The 24,379-nt window shown below is 38.3% G+C and overlaps 1 protein-coding gene across 1 annotated transcript in view; it reads right to left on the reverse strand.

Annotated features, from left to right (window-relative positions):
• CTNNA2 (catenin alpha 2) overlaps nucleotides 1-24,379 on the reverse strand; it is a 381,969-nt gene that overhangs the window by 352,034 nt on the left and 5,556 nt on the right.

The following is a 24,379-nucleotide window of genomic DNA, read 5'->3' on the forward strand; positions in this document are numbered from 1 at the left end:
ATGTGGGTTTTTTTCCTTTTACACTAATAGAATTTTGAACACACATGTTCTGCTAAGTATGAATCAGCCCTTAATATAACTCTTTTTTTTGATAATGTTCAAATTTCTCTACCATCTTAATTAATTTGCCACTGTCCTTAGCCCATAAATCATAGCAGCTTACATAATTAACTGTTGTAATCAGCTCTGCACAATTAGCACCAGCTGTGCAGCAAATTCATAAAACTGAAATTATTTTTCTGTTATATAGATATTTAGCTTTTTATTGACAACTACAACTTTCATTATCCACCCCAAATTCCAGTGGTTTAACCCACTCTTTTTGTCCACCTTCCAGTTCCCTTCCCTCTTGGCAAATACCTGTTGGTTGCAAGAACTGATAGATCAGCAGACTTTTCTCTCTAATATATAAATTATTAGCTAGGATGTTGAAAAATGCCAGGGAGGACACACCTGCCTTTTGGATGCAAAGTACACGGATAAATCAGGCAACACTGACAAGAGCCAGTGTATTTTAATCCAATCTAACTGCTCTGATTCACATTTCTGCTGCCAAATACAAATTCCTGAACAAATCTGCATATTTTTATTCTGTCTACATGATGTACCTTTAGGATGTAATGTAGAGATAACATGCTTACTGTTAATTTATAGCTTTCTTATCAGTATTCAAGAGGCTTATATCACAGCCAACATGAATCAATATTATATAAGGCACTTTTAAAGTTCTTCAGCAAGTATTTAAAAGTTCTTCAGCAAGTATTTATTCTCTGTGGAATTTCCTACGACTCATTCTGTTAACAAAAAGAAGAACAATAAAAAATAAAAACCCCATTTATTTTCCACCTACAAAACTTTCTGAAAAATTCTCTTCTATACAACAGACACACAAACCTGCAATATGTTTGAATTGACTCTCCCACAACTGAAATAAGAATCAATAGAAGTTGTCTCCCCTGGTGTATTCTGCATCTAATTTGCATTAAATTAGGTGCAAAAAAAAAAAAAAATTAAATTCTCTTTTTTCGTGACAAAGTTCCACTGTTAACTGGCACTAAAGTACTGTGATGCTATTTGGAAGGCCTATATGAATTCCAGCATTTTTTTCTTATAATTCCATCACATAAGGAGTTACTTAGGAGAAAGGAAAGAGGTTATCTTAACTTTCCACCCATGAGAGATAACATTTATATTCCTCAAGCTTCCTATGGATTCACTTCACCAAGACCTGCCCAGGGATCCACTCTCTTGCAGAACTAAACAAACCCCATCCAGATTATGGGTTTCTAGTCTCTTGTTAGGGATTTTTGATAATTCCAGTTTTTGACAAGCTAGAAAAGCTTAAATGGATGTCTGAGTGGAGTCACTACACAATTGGTTACTGTCACGTTTGAGAAAACTGTCTTCAATAAAACAATCAGATTAATCTGATTACCTAAAACCCAAGTAAAATACAAAACTTAAATTGTTCCTCTCTGTTTCTGTGATTCTTATAGAAGATAGAAATGTTAGAATGTCAGTGCTTGGTCTTAGCAAGAACTGAGTAGTAGCAGAATTAAGTCATTTTTCTTCATTTAAAAAACTTTATTTAACTTCTCATAGTTAGTAAGTGATTATTACAAATCCCCACTGACATCTACTCATTTCCTTTTTAATTAAAACAGCAAATGTCACTGAGGTCATAAGGGCATTTTCCTGTTTTTCTCTAATTTTACCAATTTTTAATTTGGGGTGAAACTTTTTTACACTCCTTTCATAAGCCTAAAAAAAGAGATTGTCCTATCCAATTTGCTGTAAGGAACTAAAGCTCTGGAGAGGCTGCTAGCACTCCACCTGAATCACAAGGAATAAAAATTAAGCAAAAAAACTCATTAATTCATTTCAAAACTGAATACAGAACTGAGAATCAAGCTTACAAACACCTAAGATGCACACTATGTATTATTAACACAAAATTAAAAGACTATTGGTATTATATATTCAGCAGGAGAAAATCAACAAGTGAGTTTTCACTCTTATACTTAGGAGTATTAACCAACCAGAAATGAAGCCACTTTGCCCTCTTTAAAAATTACCAAAAAGCCAAGCTGTTTAATTTCTACTCCTTTGAGAAGTGTCCAACAACAAAAAACCACCCAAAATCTCCTTCGCATCAAAGTATCACCCATTTAGCTAAAAGTCTTTATTTCTCCCAGTCCTATAGTAAAACAGGGAATAAATTCAAAGGGTGTCTGACTCATTCCAGGAGGATATTTCATTATTCCACCACAGGAGGGCACAGCACATCACAGACAGAGCCATACAGAAGGCTCCTGGTGAAACCCGGGGCTCTCCCGTACTTTGAGCTCTGTTCCTGGATCCCTGTGGGAGTCGGTACCAGGAATACTGAGAGGATTTCTTGGTTGAGAGTTAATGGAGCGTTTTCTTCACACTCTTTTTTAGTTTAAAAATCTGTTATCAAATGTATAGGTAGCGTTATTTAAGGTTTACTCAACCACAAGCAGGCAAGAGTTGCACTGGCCAGGAGAAAAGAAAAAAGGAAAAGAGAGGGCACCTTCCTTGCTCCAGCTTTTTTTAACTAATTCTAAGGTTATGTTGAAGGGGAAAAAACAAAAGTTTTTTTCTTATCTTAACAGACATTGTATCTAGAATACAAGCTTTAATATTCCCTATCTTTGGTTTTGTTTTTTGCTTTTTCTTTTTTTTTTTTTTTGACACTATTAGAGAAAATAAGTGGATTTAGATAATCTTTAACTCAACCAAAATAGGAAGGAACTAGGAAAGCAGGTAGCACTTCTAAGTTTCTCCCAGATGTGCTGATTTCCTCAGGCTTCCAGCAGGCAGAGGAAAAGCTGGAACTCCTGGGAGCATCCTCCATTACCTACTGACAGAGCCTCCAAGAGTTTCCCAAGGGGAATGGTATTGTTTGTGAACTTAGCTTTATAGCATTTAAAGCAATCTTACACATCACTAAAAAAATCAGGGAAAATGATTCCCTGGAGTTTCAGTTTCACTTCATGTAAAATAGTGGAAGTAAAATACTTCAGATACAGGCAGGGAGTTAATACTTGAATTTCTCTCTAGTAAGTAATATGTATTTTTTTCATGAAAACTTTTCCAATAAAGAGCAACAGGAAACAAAAGCAAGCAATCTTCCACTCAATCTATACAACAACATTAAATCAAAATCCCCCCCCTAAATGGATATTGGTTTATTTTCTCAGAATTCTGTTTCCAATACTATGAAGAACAATGAAATTAACTTCTTAGGGCTTTGTTTTGGTGTTTGCTTTTCCTTGTGTTTTGTTTTGTTTGTTTTTAATAACAAACAACTGGAGAATAGGAGGAAAATTGCTTAAAATTACTACCAAGAAAATGAAGAAAATATTTTTTTCTAAAAAGACTGTACAGAATTCTTTAGGGCAAAGTTTGAACATGTTAAAATCAATATTATTACCATGTTATTTACATCCTCATCCAAACTAAATTTGTTTAAATTAAAACATAACTCTTCAAAACGGCCTGAACTGAGACAGACCAGATGAGACCACACAATTATAGTTTATATTTTTCTTCCCCATCATTTTTTACCCTTAATCAACTCATAAGCACACACTCAGGTACCCAGCTTAGAAGAAGAACAACTTGAATTACAGGCTTTGAACAAAATAACATTTCTGCTCATGGATTTCCAGATGCTGGCACATTTTACCTTCAGTCACCTATTTCATGGTGATGCCAGCTTCCAAAATCTCAGTCTTTCCAGTTCAGTTTGCCAATTGTTTCAGCTCTGAAATCATTTGAAATGGAGTCTTGAAAGACACACACAACAGCATCAATAGCCACACCTCCACCATTCAATTCCAGTCGTGCTTACATTGTGAACAGCAAAGAAAACACTGCAGAGACTGTAAAAACACAACACCTAGAAATTCTCCCTCAAAAAGACAGAAGAGTATTCCCTGCATGGTGCTTTTTTCAGCTGCTTATTTTGCATATTTCACACACTGCCTAAAATCTCCTTCACCAACTTAAAATTCAAAACCCATTATGTTATGGATATGTCAACAGAAGTTAATTTTGTCTGAAAGACACCTCTGTAGGTGGTTAGCCCTGGCCCTCATCCAAGCAGGGCCAACTCCATGTAAGATGAGGATTCATTCCAGTACAGCAATGACTTCTTTACTCCTGAGCCCCAAATGAAGTCTCAGGACTGGAGATGTTGTTATACACCTACACAGAGGTGACCAATCGCTTACCTTGCCCCTCTCCTTATGCTAAGCCCCCCCAGAGAAATTCAGCAGGAGTTTGCCTTTCTTTCCCATAATGTTTCTCTGCAAATCTCCTGTTCCATTTCCTGTCCAGTAGGATTCCACACCTCAAGTCCTGTGTCCAGTTCTGGGCCCCTCAGCTCAGGAAGGAGATTGAGGTCCTGGAGCAGGTCCAAAGGAGGCAACCAGGCTCGAGCACAGACCCTATGAGGAGAGGCTGTGAAGGGATCCAGCAGAATTGCTGTGAGGAAGGGCTGAGGGAGCTGGGGGTGTTGAGGCTGGAGAAGAGGAGGCTCAGGGGAGACCTCATCACTCTCTACAACTCCCTGAAAGGAGGTTGGAGCCAGGGGGGGGTTGGGCTCTTTTCCCAGGCAACTCTCAGCAAGACAAGAGGGCAGGGTCTCAAGTTGTGCCAGGGGAGGTTTAGGTTGGAGATGAGAAAGAATTTCTTTCTGGAGAGGGTGATCAGGCATTGGAATGGGCTGCCCAGGGAAGTAGTGGATTCTCCGTGTCTGGAGATATTTCCAAAGAGCCTGGATGTGGCACTGAGTGCCATGGGCTGGGAACTGCAGTGGGAGTGGATCAAGGGTTGGACTCGATGATCTCTGAGGTCCCTTCCAACCCAGCCAATTCTATGATTCTATGATTCTTATAGCCCCTTCTGCAGAGCAGAGCTCAGGCAGCCCATCCCCAGCCTGTATCCTGCCATCAGATCACTCCATCCCACTGCAGGGCTTTGCACTGATTTTTCTTGAGCTTCCTTAAGTTCCTGCCAGCCCATTCCCTCAGCCTGGTGAGAAACCCCTCAGGGCAGCCCCAGCTTTCTGCATTTCAACCTTCCTCCCAGACTGATGTTCTCTGGAAATTTTTGGAGGGTGCACTTCAGCCTGTTGCCCAAAGCAGTGACAAGAGAGTAACCAACAGCAGCTTTACACCAAGCCCCTGGGGCAGTTGGCCACAATTCTTCAGCCACTACTCTTGAAATTCAGATATCTGGAGTTTTTGACCTGCTTTGTAGCCTGCCTTGTCCTCCATAGATTGTACAGAGGCTGAGAAGGCAAAGCTTTTATTTCATCTACAATCAAGAGACAAAGCACTCAATTTCTCTTTGCTATGTCCACAGCAATATAGGAAGGAAAGGCATCCTAAAGAATGAAAGAGTACACTTGCATTATTACAGACAAATTGCAGGAGAGACTTGGGAGTTTGCTGAAAGGTTGCTTTGTTTATTTATGTTGGGTTTTTTAATACCAACTGACTAAGCTTTCAACTTTTAACGATTCAACTAAAATGAGATGCAATGCTGTCATTTGATGGCCATATAGACGGTGTATCTGCCACTAGAGGACAACCATTAGGGCTGGGAGGGATATCACTATTCAACAAAGCATACCCCATGCATTAAAAGGGTACTGAGCTATGCAGGAGCACAAATACAGCTGATTTTATTTTAGAATTCCATCACTGGGAACCTGCTGTGGCAGTACAGCTTGCTAATGCAAATTACCTATTCAGAAACAGAATTCTAGACATGGTAAAGTAGAACTTTTCCAGTTCTTTCTCCCAGTACTTTTCTCCAGTACAGGCTTCCTCCCAGGATTTGCCAAGAACAGAAACCATCTCTGTACTGCTTCTGCTGATCTTTTTTTTTTTTTGTCAGGAGCACAGAGAGCAGCAACGTTATCCCACACAGACCTAACATACCTTCTGTCCCACACATTCCATGGATAAATCTACTTGAGTAGACATCAACATTTTTTTTCATTGTTTGTTACAACAAAACCATGAGTAATACAACTAATTATCCCACTGCAGATGGTACCTAAACCTTTCTCACCACCACAGAACTAGGCATTTGTCTGCCTACCTGAAAACTGAATTTAGGTTTGAGGTTTTCCCCTCTCTTTACACCATGGTAAAGAGAGCACATTATTTTCCCCTCCTGCTGCAAATGAAATTGCCCTTTGTAATCCACTGTTCCTTAACCAGGATCAAGTTTCTGAATAGTTATGCAGTAACAATAACTATGGATCAACCTTAACCCTATGAAGAAAGACAGACAGCATTAAAGCTCTGAAGGGCAGTGACAGCCAAGGAAAGGTTTAAGGGATGAAAAAGAAAAGATCCTGATATATATGTTCCCAGTAAGGAGCAAATGGCAGAAGAGCAGGTGCCCAAAAGAAGGTGTTATGGCTGAAACATAACATTATGAGTGGCATTGAGCTGTTTCTCAACACATTCCAGCACAAGCAAAGCCACACAAAATCAGGTTTTTTGTTAAAGAACCTATGTATAATTACCATTAGAGTATATCAACTTCAGGCTGTATTTTTAACAATAAGCTATTTAACAAGGATGTCATCCTTAACAACATATAATTCCATATTAAATTTTACACCAATTACCTCAGTTGGCTGTTGCTGCTAGAAATTGTTTTTAAGTAGGTTTTTTTTCCCTAGTAGGTTCCTAAAAAGCACCTTCTAGATATCTTTTCTTGAATTATGAACAGAAGCCTTTGCAAAATGCCAAGGCTCTCTAATAGAACTGTTCCAGAGGAGAATATAACTGTTCTGTAACATGACTTTCTTCACTGCTCAAGAAAAGAACATTCTTGACAAACACCACCAGACAGGTTGAAAACCACCCAACAGTCTTTGAGGATGCAGTTCAATTTTTTGTCCTCAGAGCCATGCACACAGTCAATAGAAATGTGTACTTTATAACTAGGAAAACTCCGTAACTAAGAAAAGAAAAAAAAAATATTGACTCACAAAGATGAAAAATTTGTCAATAAATCCCTCTGAATGTACAATATGGAAAGTTTCAGGCAGTTACCACAGGGAATATGTAACAGCTTGTAAATATACTATCTGTAGTATAACCTAGGAGACTCTGGAGACTGGGAAGAGAAGTACTAAGATTAGTGTCTATCAGTGGAAATGTTGGTTAAGCAGAGCAAAGGATTAGAAGAACAACACTTTGTCAAACCAAACAAAAATTCTTCCACTCTGCCACTTGAAAGATTGCACATTAGGCTGAGAAGTATTCTGCTGCTTCAAGGAGCATGTTTCTAGTTGGGCTGGGTAGGGTTTGTATACTTTTATCATAGATAAAATTAAATCTCTTTTTTTGTTTCTAATTAATCATTTTTTCCAAGTTGCATTTCAATATGAATGCATCTCCTGCACTCTTTCTAGATAACTTCTCATTTTTGCTTTTTATTGTGTATTACATGAACACAAATAAAGAACAAAGCAATTAATTCTCCTTCTGTCTTTTATGAAGCACATGATCCTGAGTTGCTACAGGAAAGATTCCTTTATAAACGTAAAGGGAATTACATTTATATAGTGCAATATGTAGATTAACCTTGGTACATTCTGGAGAGATAAACACAAGGCAATTTTGCTGTCGAATCACTATAGGACAGGATTCTCCATCACTGAACATCAGTTTCAATAAGACATCTCTCAATTAAAATCAGGTAATATTTTATTTATGGGAATTGTCCACAAGGATGGCAGAATGATGTGTTCAGACTGTGACTGAAGCCAAAACATTTCTTTATTGCTTGTGGATGAATTTTTGGAGGTGTCACCAGAAGAAGCAGAAATAAAAGAGACCTAAAAGCCTACTGTAAAAAAAAAAACCTCTTCATTTTGGATCAGGTTTAAACTGTACTTGAGGCCAGGTCTGAACTAGAAAGATTCACTGCCACATCTGCTGCTGATTGCTGAGTCTCCTCTGCCACAAGCACAGCTGCTCTGTGCTCTGCAGCATCCTCAGGGATTTTTGGGTTTAGGTAAGAACACTGTCCCATCCTGAACAAGAGTCCCTGCTGATCCTGCTGCCCCAGCAGATCACAACCACACTGGATTCTTGCTTGGCTCAAATAAATTCTCTTATTCACAAAATAATTGAGCTGAATTAAAGCCCACTATGGCCAACTACTGTGAATTTAAACTCAAGTATTCTTGATTTCAAGAGTATTTTCAAGAATATTTTGAAGATTTCAAGAATATTCAAGAGTATTCTGCCTTATGGTTTTGCCTGACTGCAAATGGCTTTAACATACCTAATATGCTTGAGCCCTTCTGCAGTGACTCTGGGATCACTGCAATGTACTGCTAAAGATTGTGCTAGCAAGAAATTATGATCTTGCACTTTTTCCATTCAATATGTAAATCCTGGGCTCCTTCAAGGCAATTTTCTTTGGTCAGCCTGACCTTTAAAATACAATAATGGTAGGAGGAGCAAATGAACTTTCAAACTTTAAGTGCAGGTCAACACATCAAGACTTTATTGTTATCCATTCTAATGCTACATTTAAAAGTTCAAGCTAGATTCAATTGGAAGCTGATTTTGCTCTTTTATTCCAATTTTACTTTGTTTTGCTACTCTTGGCCTCAAGTTCTCTTAAGAAAAGAAAATGTGCAAGCCTTTTCCCCTCTACATACATTTTCATGACACCTTGGTGACTGCATTTCAATAAAACCAGTTCCAAGCCTGTTAAGAAACAAGATTGGTCAGGTTGTTTTTACAGTAGGCAAAGAATCTCCAGAAACAAAACCAATAATAAGAATTTCTGCTGAATTGTTCAGAGCTAATCCACAACTTCAAGAGCAAACTTGGAAGAGGAATCTCCCTGCACCCATCCCAGCAGTCACCAAGGTTTGCAACAGAGTGGCTGTGTTCAGAAATACTGCAACAGAATTATTAATATTAATTCCTGTTGTCAGCTAACAAGAAACTCTGTAAAGCCTCATGAGCATCTTAAACATCTTGACAACATCAGTAATTAAGGATGGGTTTAAAAAGAACACACAACTTTCCTGGAAGCATCAGTATGAAATTAAGCAAGGGATTGCACACACTGAGTAGCAGGAAGTGTTTCTTTGCAGGAAAATTAATAATTAGTTGGCCCCAAAAGAATAATCAGGAAGATTTATATTTCCTGGGTGCCATTCTGTCTTATTTAGGACTCTTCTCTAGAATCACAGTTTGTTGTTATTGTTGGTTTTAATAGTTTGCAAAATTTTCACCCAACCAAAAATCAGCAGGGAAAGTTCCATTCTTAAGGAACTAAATCAATCCAACTAACATCCAGAGATATCCTCTACTATTAGACAGAAACTGTTTCTATCAGTAAATTCAGATTTTCAGAAGAGCAAGAAGCTGCTCAATACTGGTGGGGTTTATTCTCTCCCAAAGGCTACACAGAAAGTGTGTTTTTTAAATACTGACTACAAAGTAGATAAGATAAAAAGAAAATACATGTAAAATAATAGTGTAGCATGAAAAGAGGCACCAAACAACCAATATTGCCATGAAAAGTGACACAGTTTGTCTCTAAATTACAGTTTTTTTACATACTGAATGCACAGACAGATCTTAAATATATGCAGCATCTGGAACCAACAACCAAACTTGAAGCCTAAATCTAAATAGTAGTTAGGTATTTATGATCTATTTAATATAATCTTTAATTAATGGAAAATTTATTAATTTTAATGTTTGTTTGCACAAAGTGATAGGCAAGATTTCACACCTTTTACCTTTTTAAAATCTAAAAAGCTCCTGTGTAACTACAGATGCTCTGAAGGATGTTTCCCTCCCTTGTACTTCAATGTCTTTAAAAAAATCTGTAGCTTCAGCAGCAGCCTTGCCTTGTTTCAAACAATCCACTCTTAAATAAAATAAAAATTTCCCAATCCTGAATCTGAAAGAGAGGAAAATGGGAAAGCAGCAGAGCCTGGGACACTCTGGAAAATCTGAGCAGGGACTTTGCTGTGAGTTCATAGAGCACATGGCACAGGGGAGCTTTGCTCCACGGCAGAACCTGGAAGGAACTGAAGTCCAAAAAAGTGATTTTATTCATTAGGCACATGATGGTGATGCCTGAACACTTTGTAATGAATCTCAACTCCACTTTGCTATGACTCGGGGACACAGCTTGCACTCAAAGATAAAGTCCTCATTTCAAATCCTGTTCCCCCAGGAAGGATGTCTGCTGATTTATCTCCAGCTGATAAATTCCTCCATTTTTAAGAAGGTATTAGGTCACTTATTAGCCTCCAAGTTAGCACCAGCTGGGGGGAGGGAGCCATAACTTCCTCACCAAGAATATTAAGCTCTGACAGAGTAAGTGGAAGGGAATAATTTGTTAGCAGAATAAAGAGCCTCAGTCCTGAACTGAAATTCTGCAGTCTGTAAAAATTAAAGCCTACAGACAGACATACACACACCCCTCCCAGGAGATAGTCCCTGTTTGTTTTTAACACAGAGAAAAGAATTATACTTTCAAGACAGCAGACAGTTTCCACAGAAAAAGGAAAAAAACCCATGAAAAATCCCACAATATTTGGTTAAAATTGGATTGCTCATTATTTCTGAATATCAGACTCTGAGTGAGAACAAATCTTGTGGTTGTTTAATCTTGACCCAGACCTTGATCCAAATAATCCCAGCACTTTATAAAAACCTGACAGCTTTCTTAGAAAAGTAAAATCTGTCCATCTTTTTCTTCATAAATGAATATGTCTTGAGAACTGAAATGAAAGAAAGGTCAGACAACCACTGTGACCTCTCCTGCTTCTTTTATAACAAAAATCTTAATATTAAGCCTTGTGTTTGTTCACATCCTTTTTTTCTTTTCTTTTTTTTTTTTTTTTTTTCCAGGAAATTGCTCAGGTTGTAGCCATAACCTTCACAAACCCCAGAATAATACATCTTAGTAGTAAAAGTAATTTAAAATGTAGCAGCTAAGTTCCCCTCACCCAAGATCTTGCATGCAGAGGATCTCTGATCAAAGATTCCCATCAGTTTCCTGACTTGCTCTTCCACCAGCAACAGACTTGTAACTGAGATACTTCAGCTTTCAAATTTAGCAAAGGAGAGAGGAAAAAGGCTGAACAATTTAAGAACAATTCTGGTAATATGAATAAAGGGAAAAGAAACCGATGACACAGTATGCCTAAAATACAATATTATGGTAATGAAACTAATAAAAACTAAGGCTGACCAGAAAGAAGCAAAAATGATACCCACTGCATTTAGCATAAAAATGGTAGATAAAATTCAATACTGAAAACATAAATGTATGCAAAGTGAGGAAAAACAAGGATTTATACAAAGCTCTCCCTATTCAGATGAGATCAAAGAGATGCTGTGACTGACTGCATGCCAAATGCCTCCACTCAGGGATGGTCAAAAAGGCAAAGACTTAAAAGGAAAGGAATTCAGAAAGGAGGGGAATGAACAACAAACCATCCCAAATAAAACATTCTGATACCACATGCATGAAAAAAAGATCTCAAAAATTATCTAGGCTCTCTCACCTCAAAATACACAATTCTACCTTTGCCCTTCCCCACTGATGGAACAGTTTTCCATTCCAGTTGAATGACCTTGAACACTGTCCATTGCATGACTTCCAGTTCAATGTTTCACTAGTTTATTTTTTTCTGATATGTATCTGGAATATTCCCTTTTCCAATTTGAGTCCATTATTTCCCATCCTATACATTACAGGTACAGAGAACAAATTCTCCCATTCGCTCTTCAGGTACTTGAGACCTGTTACAGTCCACTTCAGTCTTCTTTCTTTGGAATATCACCTCTAATTTGTCCAATCTTTCACAAAATGCCAGGTTTTCTAGACTTCTGATCTTTGTTATTGCTCTTGACTCCTTATAACTTGTGAATTCTTTCCTGAAGTGCAGGGATTAAACTGAACATCATATTATATCTTACTTGGCAAGCCCCCCCTCAGTGCTGAAAAGCATGGGAGGATTATTTTTCAGGAAGATTTCTGTTCTGCAGCTGAATTTAGTGCATTTATTTAGTTCATTTAGTGCATTTATTATTATTGAATTTAGTTCAGTAAATCATGGCACTCTTGACATGCTCAGATATGATGTATGATTGACTGCCACCCTTTGCCTCCTCTGCTATGGGAGGTCACTGATGTGTATTTATGAAGTTAATTATGTCTGGCCAAGTGAAGAGCTCTCTAATTTCCTGTACTCAATTACATTCTATGTTTTCAGATTACCACCAGCAATTTGCCAAGGTTATTTTGACTCCTAATTCTGTCTAAGAGCAAGCTTGCAATCCCAGCTCTAGCTGGGTGTTCTCTGCAAAGGTAGAGGGTGTCTCTCCATTCCATCAGCTCCACCATCAGCTAAAATCCTGAATAAAATCAGAATACCATTCAGCTGAGTCACTTACAGTGACAGTGAAATCTGGTAGTAATTCCAACCTCACAGTATCTAAACCTCAGCTTGCTCCTCAGAATGGCATTTCAGGTCCTATTAAAATCCCTAATGGTGATTTTAATGGCACCAAATTCTCCTTACTCAGTCCAGTCCTGTTACAGGACCTTCATTACAACAATCCACGTTTCCTCTATCTTTGCCCAAACTCAAGAAGTGTTGCTGACAGTGAGCTGAGATCCAAATCACTCCCTCAAAAAAGATGTGGTAGAACTGGAACAAAAACCTAAAGAGTGATCAGAGACAGAAAATCTCCCTGCCTGCATGTAACCTTCATGCTGTACTTGGTGTTCTCCTCCTTTGCCTCTGCCCCCAAGTCTCAGAAATTCTTGACTCCTTAATGGGTAGTTCAGAGCCAGAAATCTCTGCACATTTACTGAGCCTTAAGATATCAAACATTTGCTGTTGTACTCTGGTGCAGACAGGAGACAAGCCAAGCCAGAACTCAGCCTGACAGCCCTTAGAAGCATCAGGTGCTTATCACAGCATCTGTCCTTCAGGGTTTTTGTTGTTCTTTAACAGCACTTTGCCTCAAAAAAGGGGCTGCCTGGATGTGGCAGCTATCTCAACACCCTGACAGTTCCTCCATCAGGGTGTTATAATGTTAGAGGGTTTCAAGAAATTGGCAATAGGACCAATTAGATTCTTTCTTTGCCACCAAAAAAAAAAAAAAAAAAAGAAAGAAATTCTTGGCTACCAGGGCACTAAAAACCATATTTAGCCCCACTTGAAAAATCTGTTTTTAAAAAATCCTAGCAACGGGGTCATTCAGCTCCACTGATATGGTAACAAATGCTAATAAATCTGCCCAAGTCTGCTATTGCATTTGCTTGGGTTGAAAGCAAAGATGGTACAGAGTAGCTGAGTGAGTGATGTAAAACATCACTCATATGTGCAGTGGCAGGGTATGGCAACAAACCTCTTTGGCAGCATCATTTTTTAATTACCTTTTTGCAGCCCATGCATTGGTGTGGACATACTGCATAATTTTTATTCTAACATCTAGAATAAGAGAATTTTAAAGCTTGAATATCTCTCCTAGTAAAATACAGAATTATTTTTTTTTTAATCTATCACACTCCTTGACAAGAAAAATCATTTTCATTTAATCAGTCTTTGTGTAACTTGATTTTACATTTAGCTGTTGGAATCAATTTCTAAAAGCACATGTGTATTGAGATAAACCCAGGGATACTTGTAGAATCTCCATGATAAAACTTCAGTTCTAAATTTCTGAAAAATAGCATTTTACAGGCCAGTTAGTGTAAATGTTTCAAATGTTGCTTTGCAACTATAACAAAATCTTAAAGAAAAAACCAGGCAGGATCCAATTCCTTCTAGTTTGTGACAGTGGGAATCAATAGGGCTGTCCTGGATTGATTTTTGCACCTCAACAGACTTTTTTTTTTTTTTTTCCCTTTTTTCCCCTGTATTTTTAGCTGACACTTGCAGGTAACAAGCTAAAAAGAAACAGAGGACTGAAAGCTGTAGTTCCTATCAGGACTCCATCTCAACAAAACACATGTAGCCAGGATGGCACTTAAGCAGGTACTCAGCACTAAACAAGTACTTGTACAGTAAGGTAATATAGTAGAATTACCAGAAATTTCAACTGTTTTCATAAATCTAATTAATAAGAATAAACCAGTAAATAGCTCACAGTATATAAGAACTACAATCATGCAACAGAATTATAAGAAACACAGTTATAAAAGGAAAAGTTAGCTTCTTAGTCTTAATATTTCTAGCAATATAAACTTGTAAGAGCTTGAAACAAGAAATCTGAATTACTCAGCTCATGAACTAGTATTAGATTTGACACAACCTACCACTCATACTGTGTTCCCAAGTACTTATAAATTTGCATGAGATTGTCTTCCTGCTTGCTCCAGTTTCCCAAAACTCCCAAAATTTTGGGTGAACAGGATCATCAACATTGATTTTACCATTTCCAGATGAATATTACTTAAAATGAGTTATTTTTCAATATACTCCAACCCTTTTTTAGAGGAGACCCAGTGTTCCAACCTCTAACACTGCAGCCATGCAATTTATGGAGGTATGAGATGGCAAAGAGGTTGCCCAACAAGAATATGGACATGGGTGCTTTTGCTTTTACTGCCACTTCCAAAATTTTCTGAAATGTGACCAAGTGATCCCTTCTGGGGACGTCTAAACCTCAACAATAAGAAGGAACAATTCAAAAGCTCATAGAATCATAGAAAATTAGGGGTTGGAAGGGACCTGGAAAGATCATCAAGTCCAACCTCCCTGCCAGCAGGGTCACCTTAGAGGTTTTGTAAGGTTTTTTTCTCTTCTTTCAAGAAATAAGATTGCTCATCTGTCTCATCTAGGAATGTTTGGATTTTTTTTTCCTTCAGCCATTTAGGAAGAAAGAGAAAAGCAGGTCAGATGTTCATTATGACTAGATTATGCTAAGCCTTTATACAAGCCTGGTAAGAGACTCAGGGAGAACATTGTTGTCATGAAAATTTACCTTGAGAGGATAAGTCTTGAAGAAGTTTCTTTGTTTTGGATGAAGTGCACAGAATAAGTAAGACAAGACTATTCTGTGAGTACTTGTTCAATGAGCATCTTAAACTCTGAAGTGTTGTTGTGTTTTCCCAACTCTCCATCACTTGCTTCCCAGTACACCCAGCACACATCCCTCCAGCTGCAGATGGGCTGGCTGGCTCACTACCACTTGTGTGGGAATTAATCAGGCACCTTGTGTTTCCCTGGATGGAATTGTACAAATAAAGTGGATGACAAATGAATAAACATGATGTGGCAAAGAGAAATACCTGCTGCATACTTCACTATCACACACACTTCAGCTGTAAGTAGATGCAAATTTAGAATTTATTAACTGGGCCGAGGAATAAAGGATGATGTAAAGTCTGACAGAGGGGGGGGAAAGTTAACAAAATATATTTTCTAAATTAATTTAGGACCAAACCCAAACTAGTTCACAAGGTGAAGCCTCTCTCTTTTTTTCTTTTCTCTTTTTTTTATTTTCTTTTTTCTCTTTTGGCTGGGGAGGGGGAGATGTGACAGACTGTACCCCCTAAAAGGCTTCCTATAAAAGGAAACATGTTTGAGGAATGTGTGATTCTTGCCATAAAAGTAATTGGCTATTCAGGGCTGAGGTGGTTAATTAGGATTGATCAATATGGGCAATTAATCATGCTTACTTGATCGATATGGAAAATGCTGATGTTTTTTCATATATTCACCTTGCATCAAACAGAGAATCTTTACAAAAAAAGACTATCAAACCAGAGTTCCCCCAAGTCTCAGAAATAATTAATATATATAGAATTAGTTACCTAAAATGAAAATATGTCAAACAGGATTGAAAAAAAGCCTCTGATCATGTTATTTGTGTCTCCTTCAGTGTCTTCTACGAGATTTACTAAATTAAGACCACAGTAAATAAATTTACAAGGGCAAGGAACATCTTTAGTCTCAAGGAAAGTAAAAATGAATTATGCAGTATGAGAAAATGTAATTATAAATGTTAATAGAAGGCTTTATGAATATCAAGTTAACCACACACTCTCAGTGGACAAAAGCAGAACTTAATGAATCCAGCATAAGCAACACTTTGATGAAAGAATTCATTTTTTGATAGTTCTACCTTAGATAAATGGAAATGCAGGAACCCCCAGCATAAGCTTCCATGTTGGACTTTTGTGAAATTAGATGCTGATTACACATGTTCATTTTCTGGCTAATTAAACTGCTTGGGGAATGTTTAGATACCACAATGACAAATCCATCATCGCATGTAGAGAGTGCACAGCAACAGCATCTCACACCTATGGAATAAACCTCAAAATACACACCAGATAAGCTCACACCAACCACTGGCAAGTAAATCAATGAAAATAATGTTCTGTACACTATGGGGTAGCACAGTTGAGGAAAAGGCTATTATAAAAAAGGATACATTACATTTGAAAATGTATCTTCTTAATACGTGGCCTCTGAAACCTCAGCTTTCTGTGGCCACATCCATGAAAGACAAATGTTAGAAGAGCAGCTGACTCACTGCAACCAAATTGACTCCTAAAAAGTATACATTAGCTAAGTATTTGCCAGCAGTTCAATGGAAAATTTGTAATTAAATACCTAGTTCAGGCTGCCAAGTATACAGAACATTTGTTACATGACTGACTTTCCAGTGAATGAGTGAGATTTCTTTAAATGAGACAAAACTCAATTTATAACCAGCTGAGGAATTCAGACCCAACAGCCTGTTAACCTGAAATAATTTTCTCTAAAACAGGAAATTCTAAAGCAAAAGGGAAAAAAAAAAAATGCAACCCTGCTGATCCTGCCTTTTTTGTCATAAAAACACACTAGACCAAAGGCTGTGTCAGAAAGAACAAAGAAGTACCTAGGAACCAGACATCACCATGGGAGCCTTAAGGAACTACTGACATACCTACTGTAAGCAAGGACCTACTAGGAATTTGTCAGAGGAAAACATGGAACACCACAGAGTGGCCTCAAGAAAGGCACAGAAATCTCCAGGTTTAAAAGAACAGTTCTGTTTCTATTGCAATTATTTTAAAAGAATCTGAAGTACCTGGATGGTTTAACCAGCAAGAACAGGAAGGAAGAAAAGAAGAGAAGAAATATCACAGGATAATAGCTTAATGATGTCATAACTAGACATTTTTTAGCCAAAGGAAGTATTTGAACTAGTAGACAAGAAACAGTCTGGTCAAACAGTAGCAGTGAGACAATCCTGCATACAACTATTATAGGAAGATAAAACCAAAAAATTAAACTTCTAAAACCATCACCTCCAAATTTAAAACTGTTTCTCTTTACAGTATTTCCACTCTGTAAAGAATGAGAGCTTAAATATTTTAAGTAATTTTCCTTTTAGTTCAGAAGTATCTAACTGCACTTTCTTGACATATAGTTCATAAGTTTTATTGGTATTTTGGCAAAGAATGGTGCCGGGGGACAAAACTAAGCTCTTGGCAAAAGCAAAGGATTGGAGGGCAAGAGGACAAGGAGATTAGAGGACCACATTACAGAAAATGTGATGATTCTTTGGCTTCCCTGTCATACTCTTAACATTTGGTATCAGGTCCAGTGGAAGCCACAAGCCACAGTTCAACAGAAGCAGTAGCAGATTAATTATTTAAGGTCAGGAAAGTCAGGTCCTTCATAGCAGTGCTGGAGTTGTGCCTGATTCTAATACAGGATGGGGAAATAGTCTCTGTAAAATAACTACTTCTCTACTATTAGAATACAGGCTCCTGAGAAGCACCAAAGCCTTTGCATTTTTAAAAGCATTTTAGGAAGCTAAATGCTTCTTTAGAATTGAGATTTAAGACGAAAGTATTACCCAAAAATGAAAGTGTTTGATTATTGCCTTTTTTTAAGGATGCTCAAAAACAGTGGCCTTGGCCACTGGGTATTTTAGTGGTTTATCATTAGACTCCTTTGTACTAGACAATGAGTCCAGAACTACTTCTCAGCTGGATGTGACTGTATTAGGTACCTCCTACTAACTCACTCAATCCTACACAAGACTTAGAAGGTAAAATTTTACCTTGACTGAGAATAGAAAACCAGCTTTTCATCTTAATGGCATGGCACTAAAGCTTTCCACTGAGCATGTGATGAACCTAAGAAAACCTGAAAAACAAGCAACCAAGCCAGGAACACAGCAAAGTCCCTAAGAATGAGACCAAAACCCAGCAAGACACCAACCAACATGAAAATACAAAATAACAACCCTAAATCCTTTTTACTTGTTCAAGCAAGCTAGCAAGGAAGTAGGAACTTCTGGCTCCAAACACACAATCTAATTATATTTCCTGAATTCTTGATATTTGCAGCAATGCAATTAAAAATATGCTCTGGATGAGAAGGCATGTCTGTAAAGCTGTAATCAGTTCTGGTTGGAAATCAATGATGTAAGCCAGATACACCTTGAACTAACAAGCTAAATAGTGTTAAATGCAGAAACTCTCAAATAAAAATAACTATTTAACAGTGAATTTATTCTTCATGTGAGCAGCTCATAAAGAAAAGCAGATTTTGCAAGGCATTGGCCATATTATAAAATGAACTGACTGATCATAACCAGTACTACCCCAAGAACACACCTCCATGTTCCCAGTTGCTCTAACAAGTTCTGTAGTTTTGTTCACACAGCAGCTTCTCAAATAAAGTCCTTTTCTATAAAGGGCAAAAACTCTACCACAAACTTTTAAATGCATCACATTCCAATACACAAGACTGTCATATTTCACTTGGTGAAGGCGTCAAGTCCCTCAAGTTTAAAAAAGAAACAACAAAAAAAAAAATATTACACTGCCTCATGCATCCCTTTTCTTCTTGTTTCTTGAGCCAATTGCTTTTGTAGGAAAGTAAAAAACTAGCTGGCAATTCAGGTATTTCAGGCAGAGTAGTAAAAACTTAATTATTCTGCACAACAGAGTGCAGATATATGTAATTCAATGGGGACAACTGAATAGGTTTATATATATCCCCTGGAAACAACTCAATATTCAGTAGCTATTCAGTACACTGGGTTCATTACATTTCTATATGAATATATTCTAATAAAAGAACTTACTATTAGCATAAGCAGATACAATCCATTTTCATTACTATAGAGCAAAATGGAATCAGTCAGGAAAATTAATTCCTGTTGCAAACCTCATTTCTCCAAAATCCTGCTCTGAAAACTTACAGTTTAGCCATTAGTAACAGTAGATAAGATTTCAGAACAAGAAACGCATGTGCTAAGAATATGATGCTCAGGAGCACAGGTGGAGATTGTGATTTCAGAGTTGGAAAGATCAGTAGGTTGCTGTGCAACAAAAGGACCAGAACTAACTTGGAAAGGTTGACTGACTCCCCATAGAATCATAGAATTGGCTGGGTTGGAAGGGACCTCAGAGATCATCAAGTCCAACCCTTGATCCACTCCCACTGCAGTTCCCAGCCCATGGCACTCAGTGCCACATCCAGGCTCTTTGGAAATATCTCCAGACACGGAGAATCCACTACTTCCCTGGGCAGCCCATTCCAATGTCTGATCACCCTCTCCAGAAAGAAATTCTTTCTCATCTCCAACCTAAACCTCCCCTGGCACAACTTGAGACCCTGCCCTCTTGTCTTGCTGAGAGTTGCCTGGGAAAAGAGCCCAACCCCCCCCCTGGCTCCAACCTCCTTTCAGGGAGTTGCAGAGAGTGATGAGGTCTCCCCTGAGCCTCCTCTTCTCCAGCCTCAACACCCCAGCTCCCTCAGCCTCTCCTCACAGGAATTCTGCTGGATCCTTCACAGCCTCCTTGCTCTTCTCTGGACCTGCTCCAGGACCTCAATCTCCTTCCTGAGCTGAGGGGCCCAGAACTGGACACAGGACTCAAGCTGTGGCCTCACCAGAGCTGAGCACAGGGGCAGAATCCCTTCCCTGGACCTGCTGGCCACACTGTTCCTGAACCAGCCCAGGATGCCATTGGCCTTCTTGGCCACCTGGGCACACTGCTGGCTCCTCTTCAGCTTCCTGGCAATCCAGACTCCCAGGTCCCTTTCTGCCACTCTGTGCCCAGCCTGGAGCTCCCCATGGGGTTGTTGTGGCCAAAGTGGCAGAACCCGGCATTGTAATGTTGAACCTCATCCCCTTGGGATCAGCCCAACTCTCCAGTCTGTCCAGGTCCCTCTGCAGAGCCCTCCTGCCTTCCAGCTGATCCACACTTCCCCCAGCTTAGTGTCGTCTGTGAATTTGCTGATGATGGACTCAATCCCCTCATCTAAATCATCAATAAAGATATTGAACAGAACTCGGGCCCAACACTGATCCCTGGGGGGACACCACAGCCGCCATTTTGGACACCACAGCCGCCATTTTGATGCAGCCCCCGTTCAGAACCACTCTCTGGGCCGGCCCTCCAGCCAGTTCCTGACCCAGCACAGGGTGCCCCTGTCCAAGCTGTGGGTGACAGCTTTTTCAGGAGTATCTAATTGTTCATTTGAGAAGAGATACAACACCTGGACTTGGTACAACAAGTGCTTCCTACAAAGTGCATAACCAGGTCTGGTCAGGAAGATAAGTTGAGGATTCATAGAAAGGTTTGGCTTGGAAGAGATGTTAAAGATCATTTCATTCCAACCCCCCCCCCCAATGCCATTCACATTCACAGATCCATCTGCTCCCACTCCTTCCAGCTCAAATGCATGCTGAGAAGCAAAATAAAGTTGGGGAAAAAAAACCCAAACAAACTGAAAAATGAAACATGGGATGAATATGCCGTATGTTGTCAAGAGTTTTAGAGGTAGGGCAAAAGGTGAAAAATCTGGAAACTTTGGGAAAAAAAATAAAAATCTTCAAATGTGGGTTCATATGAAACAGGGTAAGAGAAGGAGTCAAAGGAATCTCAGGTCTCAAACCAAGAAATGGGCTTGTTGATGTAGGAAGTACCAACCCAGTCTGGTTCCAGTGCAGAGTTCTGCTGTGACATTTCTGCTCCAGGATGCAGAGGAAGGGACACAGCACAGGACACTGCTGAGCCACGGGTGCCAAATCCCAGTGCTCCAGCAGGGGATTTGACAGTGGAAAGCAGAGTGACCACAGCCTGAAGAACTGGATCTGCAGGAACTTTTAACGAGTGAGGAATTATTTTTGGTTTGTCCTCTTCCACACTAATCGTTGCCTAAGCAAAAATTAAGCTGTACTTCTTCATTTAAAAGGGTCTGTGTGGTCAGTTCCATTAATTTTTATCTTTAAAATTAATTTCTGAAGAAAAACACATAAAATAAGGTGCAATTAATACTTTTTTAGGACTATGTGTGGGGCTTTTTGCAAAATACCCTTCTATTCCTCAGTGAACCCTTCTATTCCTTAAGTGAAAACTCAAGAAACTCATCCCTTGCTCCAAAACTGCCCAACAATGTAAATCAGAATGAAAACTCTAGTACTGACCTCATTCAGGATTTTAAAAAGACTTATTCTGAAGACCAGGTATCTACATAAAGGAAAATTTCTGCTCAGCACAGCAACATTGCTTCAAAGGTCATCAGCACAATATTGAACACATCTGTGCTGAACAGGCTACCCTGGAGTTACATATGCTTAAAAACCCCATTATACAGTAGTAAAAGATTGGAGAAGTCTCATCAACAAGTACTGAATTATTATAGGAGTGCACAGAAACAAACTTAATGAGAGCAAAACTTCACCATATCAAGGGATAAACATTAATCATTCAATTGAAAAAGTAGAAAAGGACATTTTTTCACAGCCTGAGCATTTGCTTCTAAGACACATAATATTCCAGAACACCAGCAACTTATGAGATGGTGGAAGGAGATACTAAAAATTAATTTACCAAATAGGAATATTAAACATTGTCATTTAGACTGTGTGCTTAAGGAAAAACTGCAATGCACCTCAACATTTCTCTGCCTGAAAATCAATGTCTTGTTGAAAATACACCAAAAGCTCAGATAGTTCTTGCTCCATACCACTGGATTTTATAAAATATTCAAACCATGCCCTTCAAAAACCTGGCCACTTTTAAAATCAAATATTGTGGTAGCACTGAGTTGCCCACTGTTTTAGAGAACTATTAAGGCATGTGAGTTATAGTTTATTTATAGTTTCAGTTTCCAGATAGAATTTGTAAGATAGAAAAACATTCACTACAATAAAACCTTTTGCTCATACTGATATGTATTTTGATTGAGATCATAAAACTCAGTACAGCCTACTCCTGCAAATACTCCCTTCAAAATTCTCACTGAATATAATTTTAATGCTTGGATGTTTTATTTTCAGAGTGTGAATCCTATACTTTAATTTAGCTTAAATTAATCCTATAATATTCTTTACTCTATAAATGCTACTGGAAATAGTCTTTAAAATCTATACCAGCAGTTAATTTAATACAATTTCTTTTTAATGGTAAGCCTGCATATAAATGAAATACATCTCAAGATTTTACTCTGCCACTGAAAGACACAAAACTCTTCTCTGATTTCTTTCCAATTTGTCAACATCTTTCTGAGAACAGGGAATCCTTCCAATGATCATCTCATTAATACTGTTATAACAATAATATTGATTCATTAAATTCACCAGCTGATCCACTGAAGGATGCCATTAGCTTTTGCTACCATGAGCTCACATTCAGTTGGATATCAGGACAGCTATTTTGAAGCTGCTGTTTAACAAATCATCATACCAACTCCCTGCTTGCAACGTTTGACTGACACTATTTTTAATAATTTGATTGACATTTGGTGACATTAAAAACAGTGCTTTCAAACGAGACCCCTGTTAAGGACTCCATTACATTACAAAAATATCCTAGGCTTAGAACTACTAAAGTTACAGAAATTGTTATATTGGTGTTTACATCTGCTGCAGTAATTTGGAAGTCTTTTATTTTAAGCACTGGGAAATACACTTCTAGTAAGTAGGAGTTTGTGATGACAACAAGAAATTACCTAACAGTCAAAAATCAAATCCATTATTTTTATAGCAAGGCCACTGGCTATGAACTACATAAGCATCTATTAAAATATAAGCTGATACACCTGTCCTGATTTAATTAGCAATTTTGGCATAAAAGACTAGAATTTGCTGATACTTTTGTCCACTGTGAGAATTTCTGGAAGCAACATGTAGCTCACAAGGTATTCTGGAGAAAAAGAACATAGAAATGCTTTTCAAGCAAACCCAAAAGAATTAACTGAAAATGCAGCCATGGCCAATTTTCCCTCCAAACCTTTAGATGTTCCCCTTCTACAGAGATGATTAAATTAACAGGATTGTTAAGAACCTGCTGAGTTCTGTGTTTGAAGACAGAAAAAAAGCTCAGCTCTGCTTCACTACATCTTCTTACACATCTTCAAGGATACAAGTAGAAAAAAAACCCCAACCTATTACAGTAATTATTCCTATTAGTTTGATTTCCTTGCTTAGAGTTTGGAAATCCTAGGCAAACCCATTTCCTGAAAACTCTTCTGTAAAACAGCTGCAAGAAAACCATTTGCAGGACAAGATGACAGTGAGGAAATTATCTGGAGAAGATTCCAAACTCCAGGCTGTACCATTGGAGTAGGCAGGATGAAGACAGTAACCAAACCTTTCCTGGGCTTCAGCTGTGCAATTGCTTGTACTAATTCTTCCCTGATGAATGCCCTACCCTGAAGGCAAAATTCATCCAGTTCCTTCCTCCTCTCTCTCCACTGCCATTCAGTCACGCTTGCATTGGTAACACAACTGGAAATATCAGCAAAATCATCTATTCCAGCTATCCATCTTTCCTCGGTGTTTATGAATTATATTTCTTTCAGTCAAAACTGAAAAGCAGTAAACACTTTTTTTTTCTTTCCAGTTAAACTGGGGTGGAAATATTTTTTTCCATACAAAATAGTAACAAAATCTTTCTGGTAATCCTGAACAACTAATAATTTGCTAATGATGAAAAAGACTGAAGTTTCTCACTGGAAAGTATTTAAGAATACGGAGTTAGTCAGTAGAGAAGGCATAATCATTTTGAGTCATATTTACTGCACACCTGTGATACTCCCAGAATAACTTGAATCTCCAGCTATTACACACTAATCACAGTTTTCTCACCCTCTCTCTATATTGGCTTGTGTGGCAGAAGAGGGAAAAAAAAAGTAGGCATCATGTTTCATTCCTCTGAGTTTAAGCACTATTATTCCATAAAAACACAACATGGGAGTAATGAACCAGAGAATGGTTTGAGTTGGAGGAGATCCTTAAAGATCTTAAAGATCTCCTTAAAGATCTCCTTGTTCCAACCCCTCTGGGATAGATCTAAAGCCCTC

This window comes from Calypte anna, chromosome 4B (assembly GCF_003957555.1).
Source record: "Calypte anna isolate BGI_N300 chromosome 4B, bCalAnn1_v1.p, whole genome shotgun sequence".
NCBI classification, from domain to species: domain Eukaryota; kingdom Metazoa; phylum Chordata; class Aves; order Apodiformes; family Trochilidae; genus Calypte; species Calypte anna.